Below are 10,443 nucleotides of genomic sequence, written 5' to 3' on the forward strand. Positions count from 1 at the left end.
ATCAGCCCGCACAGACCATTTAGCCCACTGACATCGGAGCAGATCTGTGAACTTTGACTCCTAGGTCCTTCTCAGTCTCTGTGCAGAAGAATCAACCTGGAATCAAACAGCGTTAGGCCGAATCTGCGTGAGCCAGGAGGAGCAGCTGCTACAGCGCAGCAGCTCCGCTGTGATTCTTTAAATTAGCTGTACAATTAAGACTGCTGAGCCGCTGGAGGCACAAAGGTTTTTAGCTTTTGGTTCAGGAATTCTAAAGCAGAGAATAATGGCTCTTCCAAGACTAGGAGAGACAACAACAAAAGGAATGATTCATGAAAATAAATTATGTAATTTACAAGTTAGACTTCATTAAAATTAAGAACGTAGGCTCTGGGAAAGGTACTTTCAAGAGAATGAGAAGACAAGTCACAGACTGGTAGAAAATATTTGAAAACATAAAGTCCTGATAAAGGACTGATAGCTAAAAATATTCAAAGAACTCTTAAAATGAATCAATAACAAAACAAACAATCCAATTAAAAAATAGTCCATCAACAATGAAATACTATACAAACCTATCAGAATAGCCCAAATCCAGAAAACTGAGAGTAAATGCTAAGGGGGATGTGGAAGAATAGGAATTGTCATTCATTGCCAGTGGGAATTCACACTAGTACAATCTCTTGGAAGATAGTTTGTCAATTTTTTATAAAACTAAACATAGTCTTACCATGTAACCCAGCAATTGCATTCTTTGGTATTTACCTAAAGGAGTTGTAAACTTCTGTCCACATAGAAACTTCCACACAAATGTTTAAAGCTGCTTTATTCATGGTTGCCAAAATTTGAAAGTAGTATGTGAATGGATAAATAAACCATGGTACATCAAGACAATAAAATAGTATTGAATGCTGAAGAGAAATGAGTTTTTGAGTCAAAAAAAAGACACATGGAAAACTTAAATGCATATTACTAAGTGAAAGAAGTCAATTTGAAAAGCCAGTTGGACTCTATGAGTCCAACTAATGACATTCTGGAAAAGCCAGAACTTGGAGACAAAAAGATCAGTGATTGCCAGTGCTTAGTGAGGGATGAATAGTCAGAACACAGAGGACTTTTTAGAACAATGGCAATACTGTATATGATACTGCAATGATGGATACATGTCATTAGACATTCATCAAAATCCATTGATTGCTGAGAAAACTGGAAAGCCATATGTAGCAAAATGAAATTAAACCTCTGTCTCTCACCCTGCACAAAACTCAACTCAAAGTGAATCAAGGACCTAGGCATTAGACCAGAGAACTTATGCCTAATAGAAAAAAAAAATTAGGTCTGAATCTCCACCATGTTGGCTTAGGAACCAAATTTATCTATAGAACTTTGAAAGCACAAGAAGTAAAATCAAGAATCAATAAATGGGATGGTATCAAACTAAAAATCTTCTTTTCAGCAAAAGAAACAATCAAGAATGTGAAGAGAGAGCCTACAGAATGGGAGAAAATCCTTGCCACCTGCACCTCAGATAGAGCATTAATCTCCAGGATATATATACACAACTCAAAAAAATTAACACCAAAAACAACAACAACAACAACAAAAAGCCCCCAAAAAACCCAATCAATGAATGGGCAAAGGAACTGAACAGACACTTCACAAAAGAAGAAATACAATTGGTCAACAGATATATGAAAAAAATTTCAACATCACTAGCAATTAGACAAATGCAAATTAAAACTACAAAGATTTCATCTCACTCCAGTCAGAATGCAATTATCAAGAATACAAGGAACAATAAACATTGGTGAGGATGTGGAGAAAAAGGTACACTCATATATTGCTAGTGGAACTGCAAATTGGTGGAAAGCAGTTTGGAGATTCCTCGGAAAATTTGGAATGGAACTAAGATTTGACTCAGTTATCCCACACCTCAGTTTATACCCAAAAGACTTAAAATCACATACTGTATATGTAGAGCTGTTTTAGATTCACAGCAAAAGTGAGTGGAAGACACAGGATTCTTATATGGTATCTGCCTTCCCTCCCCTGGCACAGTGGGAATTCTTTTCAGTGGCATCACATCAATACTATACTATATGTTATAAGCATCAATGTTTATAGGAGCTCAATTCACAATAGCTAAACTATGGAACCAAGCTAGTTGTCCTTCAACAGATGAATGGATAAAGAAAATATGGTACATATACACAATGGAATATTACTCAGGCATAAAGAAGAATAAAATTATGGCATTTGCTGGTAAATGAATGGAGCTGTAGACTATCACGCCAAGTGAAATAAGCCAATTCCAAAAAACCGAAGGCTGAATGGTCTCTTTGATATGCAGATGCTGACTCAAAATGAAGCAGGAGAGGTTTATTGGATTAGATAGGGGGAATGGGGGAAGGAAGGGAGGATGGTAATGGGAAAGACAGTAGAATGAATTGGACAGCACTTTCCTGTGTTCGTATATGAATGCATAGCCAGTGTAAGTCTACAGCATGTACAACCACAAGAATGGGAAGTTTTACTCCATGTATATATGATATGTCAAAATACATTCTACTGTCATATATAACTAAAAAAAAACATATAAAAAAAGGAAAAAAAAAAAGGGTAAACCCCAGGGCTGAAGTTGTAGCTCAGTGGTAGAGTGCTTGCCTAGGATGTGTGAGGCACTGGGTTCGATTCTCAGCACCATGTATAAATAAATAAAATAAAGGCCCATCAATAGCTAAAAAAAAAAAAAAAGCCCTAATGTAAACTATGGACATTGATGGTTATGATGTGTCAGTGTAGGTTCATCAAATTGTAACAATTCTACCACTCTGGTGGTGAGATAAGTAGGCTCCTGGGGAGAAAGAAAAAGAGACTCTTAATAGATGGAGATCTGAAAATAGGAGAATCCTCAGTTATGTTTGTCCCATCAAACATGAACAAAACCTCCAGTATATGCTTGTAACAGATCAACTAGAATGAAAACATAATGAATTTAAATGTCACCAGATTTAAATACTTCCATAATGTGCCCACAACTGATTTATGGCTAGACTGCTTAACCAAAAAGAATCATTCAAATCCAAAATTTCAAATGATTGCCATGAGATTTGATTTTCAAAAAAAGTTGCCAGAAAACCTGCATATTTCTTCCCAGGAAAATCATATATGCAATCAAAGATTTCAATTCTGGGAGCCTCACTTGTCTTCTCTTCTCTGAGAGGCAAGTGATGCTTGCACTCTGCCTTTGGGACATATATTCATTTGCTGTCCTTAAATATTTAAACCTCTTATTGTGCCTTGATTTTATTTATGTGTCCTGGAATTCTTTTCAGTGGCATACACCAAAAACCCACCAAGGCAGAATTGAAGTCTCATTGCTCCCTTGGAGGAATCCTCTGGGACCGTTGTCAATGACAGTGGAACAATTGTGGAGGAGGCAGTGCCAGGAGAGGGAAGGCAGATACTATATAAGAAATTTCTGTATCTTCCACTCAATTTTGTAGTGAACCTAAAACTGTTCTAAAAATATAGATGATTAAAAAAAAAAAAGGAAATGTGGCCTCAAGATAAGTGACATGGAAGGCATGCCATTCCATGCACATCCTCTGCCTGCATTCTATCCATAAAGAAGAAGGCAAAGAAAACAGTTTCCAGTTTTATGCTATGGCTGGACAAGTCAGATTGGCCAGTTGGTACAGGTAGGGACTTGCTTCTAGATGATGAAAAATAAAAAATACTCTGCCAAATATGATCACAATCCAGGTCCAATTCTCAGGCCTGGTTACTTAGGACATAATTAAAGAGATGCTAATGCCTTTTGCTCCTCCTTCTTTCACAATGACTTCCTTCAAGCAGATAATCCCTTTTCAATGTTGTCTTTTAAAAAGCCAATAAGTGAAGTAAGCCAATCCCAAAAAACCAAAGGCCAAATGTTCTGATAAGTGAATGCTGATCCATAATGGGAAGGGGGGTACCTGGAAAAAATGGAGGAACTTTGATTGGGCTAAGGGGAGGAAGGGGGTATGGGGGCAGGAAAGATGGTGGAATGAGATGGACATCATTACCTAGGTATTCGTTTGTATGACTGTATATATGGTGCAACGCTACATAGCATACAACCAGAGAAATGAACAGTTGTGCTGCAACTGTGTACAATGAATCAAAATGCATTCTGCTGTCATATATACCTAATCAAAGTAAATAAATAATTTTTTTAAAAAAGGCAATGGGAGTGGGTAGTCTATTGAAATCTACCCAGCTGCTTACACTAAAGCTACATGTGTCAAGGTACTCCCATCAGGGAAGGACTTTGTCACTGGACAATCTGAGAAGAAAATCTAGCTCTTCCAATAGATGATAAAAACAGGTGTACTTCCTCAGTTCATTAAATTAGAATACTATACAATGGAGAAAATGAACTTAGTATTTTTAAAATTTACTTTTTAAAAATAGCATATTTTAGAGTACTTTAAAGTTGACAACTCAACTAAGTGGAAAGTATAGATATCCTATATGCCCTCTCCCAAACACACAGCCACAGCCTTTATCTATTGTGCATTAAATTGGTTAATATTTTGTTGAGGATGTTTGTATCTATGTTTGTTTTTTCTTCTTGCAATATCTTTGTCTGGTTTGGGTATTAGATAATTCTGGCCTCAGAAGCATTCCCTCTGCTTCTGTCTTCTAGAAAATTGTAGAGAATTGGTATAATTTCTTCCTAAAAATGTTAGAATTCATCAGTGAACCATCTGATCCTACTTCTTTCTGTTTTGGAAGGCCATTAATTTCTTTAATAGATATAGGCCAATTCAGATTACCTATTTACTTTTTGGGGAGGGTACCAGGGATTGAATTCAGGGGCACTCAACCACTGAGCCACAACCCTAGCCCTATTTTATATTTTATTTAATGAGACAGGGTCTCACTGAGTTGCTTAGTGCCTATCTGTTGCTCAAGCTGGCTTTGAACTCGTGATCCTCCTGCCTCAGCCTCCCAAGCCACTGGGATTATAGGCATATACTATGGTGCCTAGCTTGTTTATTTCTTTTTGTGCAAGTCAATCAGTGTATTTTTCTCCCTTTTCCTTTTTACTGTAGAATATTTCGATATGTAAAGAGCAAAAATATTACAATGAATTCCTACGTATCCGTTACTCACCTTTATTATCAACTGATAGTAATCTTGCTTCATAATCAGAGTTCTGATGTGTAGTTCTATTCTTGTGATGATTAGAATGAAGCAGAAGACTCGTACAACTTCAGAGACTGAGTCATGAAAGACAAGGTAATGTATTGTAGAGCAATAAAGAACTAATACATTGGTATATATTTATTTCCTATTTAGTCTTTGTATGAACTTTCTTATTGGATTTTTGTTGCATCTATATTATCAGAACACAAATACAATTTTGCTCTTATATTGTTGAGAGCCACAGACAAGTCAAGATGGCGCCTGGCATTTTGCCAGAGGGAATGGTTTGTGAAGTAACGCCAGTGAGCCATTAAGATGATAGAGATTCCTTAATGACTGACTGCTGTGTCTAGATTATGTCATTTAAGTTAAGCTGTGTGTAATCATTAAGATGATGAGGATTCCTTATTGGTTGACTGTTGTATCTAGTTTATGTTAATTAAGATAAGCTGTGTATGGGGCTGGGGATGTGGCTCAAGCCGTAGCGCTCTCACCTGGAATGTGTGCGGCCCAGGTTCCATCCTCAGCACCACATACAAAGATGTTGTGTCCGCCGAAAACTAAAAAATAAAATATTAAAATTCTCTCACTCTCTCTTAAAAAAAAAAAAAGATAAGCTGTGTATAATCAGTTAAGTGTATATATACCTCTACTCTCCTACAATAAAGTGGCTCCCACTCCTGCTGTATCAATCTTCACAAGTTGCTCATCACCCCCCGGTTAGTTTGCCCAGCCAGACTGCAGCATTATATTATTTCAATATTGATCTCTCTCTCTCTCTCTCTCTCTCTCTCTCTCTCTCTCTCTCTCTCTTTCTTATAGCATTGCTGCTTGACATGACTTTATCTGGGCAAGTTTTTAAGTGAGATAATGATTACATTTTTAAACGTATGAAACTTGTCATGCTAAAGAAATTTTCTACCCTCACAAATTTTCTAAGATGACAGGTATAACAACAGAAATCAATATCAACTTTAAGAAGTGACTTTTGGCATTAATGATAGTGTTATAAAGTACTGGACTGAACAGTCTCTAAAGTGAGACATAATCTGATTTCCATCTTGGCTATTGTCAGAACTAAATTAGTTATCCACACAAAGTGTATGAATGAAAACCACTTCATAATGGGTGATTATTTATGTATATATAGGTATGTGTGAGTATATACATAATTTATATTTATACTATAATGTATAATATTATATCTCTATGCATATATATATTTGTTAACACCATAAAATTTATTTTTTGCTAGTATCTAAATAATTGAAGACTTGTTCTTATTTTTCTAAATAAGTTCAATGACAAAGTAAAATGGAGTTAATTATCACAAGTTAATTGTTGGAAAATAATATTTTAAACAGTATAAATTTAATTTCTTAGTTTTTTAAAAATATTTTTAGTTGTGATGGACACAATACCTTTATTTTTATTTATTTATTTTTAAATGTGGTACTGAGTGTTAGCATAATTGCAGCCATCTTCCTGATCCCCACTGTCACTTTATGAATACTGTTTTTATTCCCAAGAAAGTAGCCTGAGATAAAACCTACCAGCCTGGAGACATTCTGGTCTCTTCCTTTTCCCTCATTGAGAGATTGAAGACAACTACTGGCCCCTGAGATGGGGATGTACTGGTTTCCCTGTTCTCTCCTTGAGAAGATAAAGGGACATGCTTGTTTCCTTGTTCCCCCTCTGAGAGATAGGAAAACTGCTTGTCTCTATTTCCAAGAAACAAATTTGCCTTCCAGAAGACCAGGAGATGCTTACTTTGTCAGTTAAAACTAAACCTGCCCCTAGTGTGGGGCCATGATTCTAGCCTATAAAAGGTAACATTCAAGGAGGAGTTGCTGTTGTTCTTCATTGCTGGCTGCTGCCTTCGCTCTCTTTGTGCAGAGCAGCATTGTATCAGGCTCCTGACAATAAACCCGCTTCTTATCCTGGGTTTGTGTGTGATTAGTCCTGCACCACTTTTCTTTCACTGAGGATTGAACTCAGTGCCTTACACATGCTAGGCAAGCACTCCAACACTGAGCCACAACCCCAGCTCCCTTACAGTTTTAAAGACTGAAATCCAAGTTCAGGGTGCTAGCAGGTTTGATTTCTGGTGGATTCTTTCTCCTTGAGTTGTAGATGGCTGCCTGTATATTATTTTTTATGATAAACATAGTTTCTATCCCACTTTTTCCCACCGCAACCGTCATTACCATGACCATTGATTTAGGGACTAGTATCCTTGGAGAACCATATTAACTTCTGTTCTCTGCAAGTTTGTTACTCGTAGATAATAATTTTCAGATATTTTAGGAGGTGTTTTATTTTTTCCTCCAATATTGGAAAATATTGGAGGAAAATCCCTTCTATTACAAGGGATTCTTGAGGAAAACTGAATTGTTAAAGCAAGTAACAAAGTATCCTTCCACTCCTCAATATATAAATAGAGAGAAGAGGGCTGGAAATACAGCTGAATGACAGACAGAGTACCTCCCTAGCATGTGTGAAGCTGGGGTTCAACTCCTCATACTTTAGGGACAAACAACAGGGACAGCATACTGGTAAGGATGGTCACTTGTCCGAAATGTAAAAGTATCATATTCCTTTGTTCTAGTCTTTTCAAGATTGTTCTGTTCCTTCTGGTCCCTTTATTCTAAATTGCAGAAATGATTCAACTTTGGTATTTATTTGACTTAACTTTGGCAATTCACAAATTAAAAAAGTGATAAAAGTGTAAGAATTCTTTTTGTCAAAGATTCTGATTGGAAACTTGGGACATCATTAAACAAATAACTTTTGTGTGTTTATAAGGAGCCTGAACTGAAAAACATGTGAAATTTGTGGGGGAAATAATATTGTATTATTTATCCTCCATTTCTTTGAACTCTTTGTCTTTAGCATTTGACACAAGACCTGAAATGAAAGGAGACCATTAATCTTGCCAACGACCCACATAGTCGAGATGAACTGTGTTCAACTGCTGCAACATTAAGCTAAGAAAGAGGCAAAAAAACCACATGACAGAAAAAGTAGTTTTCAAATCAAGGGAGGGACGGCTCTATGACCTTAAAGGTCAGCTTCCACGCTGGAAAGAGCACTGGAAAAGAGACTGTGGGGTGAGCCCACGTTTCCTTTATTTTATAGTGGAGACATTAGAGGGAGGATAAGGTTTCAAGGGTGGAGTCTTGCTTCCTGATATCTCCTGGTCAGCAGATTGATTGACAGCGAGTCACACTCATCTCAGGTACTGTGTGGGATCTGAGGTAGAGCTAGAGGCAGAGGTGCACCTGCATCATGCATTCATTCCATGACAGGGAGTTTGCAGAGCCACACCTAGCCCCTCAAGAGGCTACTATGCGCAACACAATCTACACACAGTGAATGACACAGCTTGGGACACATTAAATTGTATATATGTGAGTGAAGTATGATATTGTAAAAAAGTAATTCAAGATTTGCAGTCCTAAAAACTAGATCTTTAACTTAGTACTATTTAAAAGTTGGTGATATAGGCAATTTCTGGAACATACTTCATTACTCTTTCCATATCTGTAAAGCAGGGTCATGTAAAAGTTTTTTTGTAGTATCAGATGATATCATACATGTTGTATGCAGTGATATCTCAACACACTCAAGTGATATTCCAATATAGTTTCTCTAGAACATCTTCTAAAACAGCACTCAGTTGGCTTCTATTTCCTCTCAGGATATAGGTGAGTTAGACTTCAGTTTCATATGTTTTGGGGACTTCTCAATACAGTATACTAGGCATTGGCATGTTTTGTCTTTTGTGTAAGATTTTGGGTTCCTCAGAAAATTCTGTGACTTAAGGATTAACCACACTGCCTTTCATTGAAAAAATGTTTCAAGAATGTTGTGCAAAGAAAAACTGGGCCCTTGTTACAAAAATTCATAAAATTATTTATGAGATATAGCTGGAGGCAAATGGGAATTTTTTTTTTATAAAAGAAATAAGCAAGAGTCTGCTTGGAATATAGTTTGCTCCAATCACAATGCAGAGGAATGGTTTACCAGAAACAGCTGACATAATCCTAGTTGTGCTTTACACCAACCCCAGAACCAAGTTTGAACCAGCCCTGTCCCCATACACAAATATGCGTGCCTGCACACATTTGCATATAACACCATCTTAATTCTCTCCCTCAGTGAGGCCTGTCCTTTTTATGTTTCCTATTCTCACATTCCAGCAGCCTGATGAGCCTTTTAGACCAACTGGAGAGGCAAGTTCTGTCAGACAAATGATGTTCCTTCTCCTTCCCAAGCTTAATAACTGTCATGGGATTTCTGAGAACATGAAAAAAGACTCATATAGGCAAAGGAGGGGGAAGAAACTAGTAACAGCCTCACCTGGGTATATACCCATTTAATGAGTTTTCTGGGGAAGTTCCAGCAATGTTATGCTATCTGGAATGAATCTAGAGCTAAAATCACCGTAGTTTACCATAAGGTTTTCCATAAATACTGTTAGTGAGATCCTAATCTTCAAATCATAATGAACCCTTTTAAAATTCTCACTGTATCTCTTTTCTGTAGCTTCAAAATAAGAATTCCAGTCAGAGATTTCTGCAGAGTTGCAGTTTCAGAGTTTTCTAAATACCTTCACAAGATTGTATCTTAAATTTGTAGGCTTCTTAAATCAAACCCAAATTCCTCCTTCATTCTGGTCCCATCTAACCACCACAAAGCAAAAAAGAAAACAACCTACCAGCAAGCAGAAGAACATCTTCTCTCATTGTTTGCTAAAAGGTACCACCATTTACAATAGCAAGAAGATGGGTTTATTTTTGAAAATTCATTCTCTATTCTGCTTTTCAAACAAAACCTTGATCTCTTAAATTTAGACCTACAAACAAAATCCTGAATTTTTAAAAGTACTTTTTAAAAAATTTTATTCTTTTTAGTTATACATGACAGTAGAATATATATTGACATATTATACATACATGAAGTATAACTTCCCATTGTGGTTGTACATGATGTGTAGTTATACTGGTTGTGTATTCATATACAAATATGGGAAAATTTATGTCCATAAAATCCTGAATTCTTCAGGCTGTTAGTTATTTTTCTATCCAACTGTTCAACCTCAAACCCCAGAAATGGGAAAGCCCATTTAGATAAATCTAAAGAGGGGGAAATACCAGCAGTTTATGTCTGAACAGGGACTTAAACCCTGGATCCTCAGATTAAAAGTCTGATGCTCTACCAACTGTGCCGGTGCCGGAGTACGGCTGCAGCAAAATAACCGGGGGGGGG

The sequence above is a fragment of the Marmota marmota genome, unplaced genomic scaffold, assembly GCF_001458135.2.
Source record: "Marmota marmota marmota unplaced genomic scaffold, marMar, whole genome shotgun sequence".
Taxonomy (NCBI): domain Eukaryota; kingdom Metazoa; phylum Chordata; class Mammalia; order Rodentia; family Sciuridae; genus Marmota; species Marmota marmota.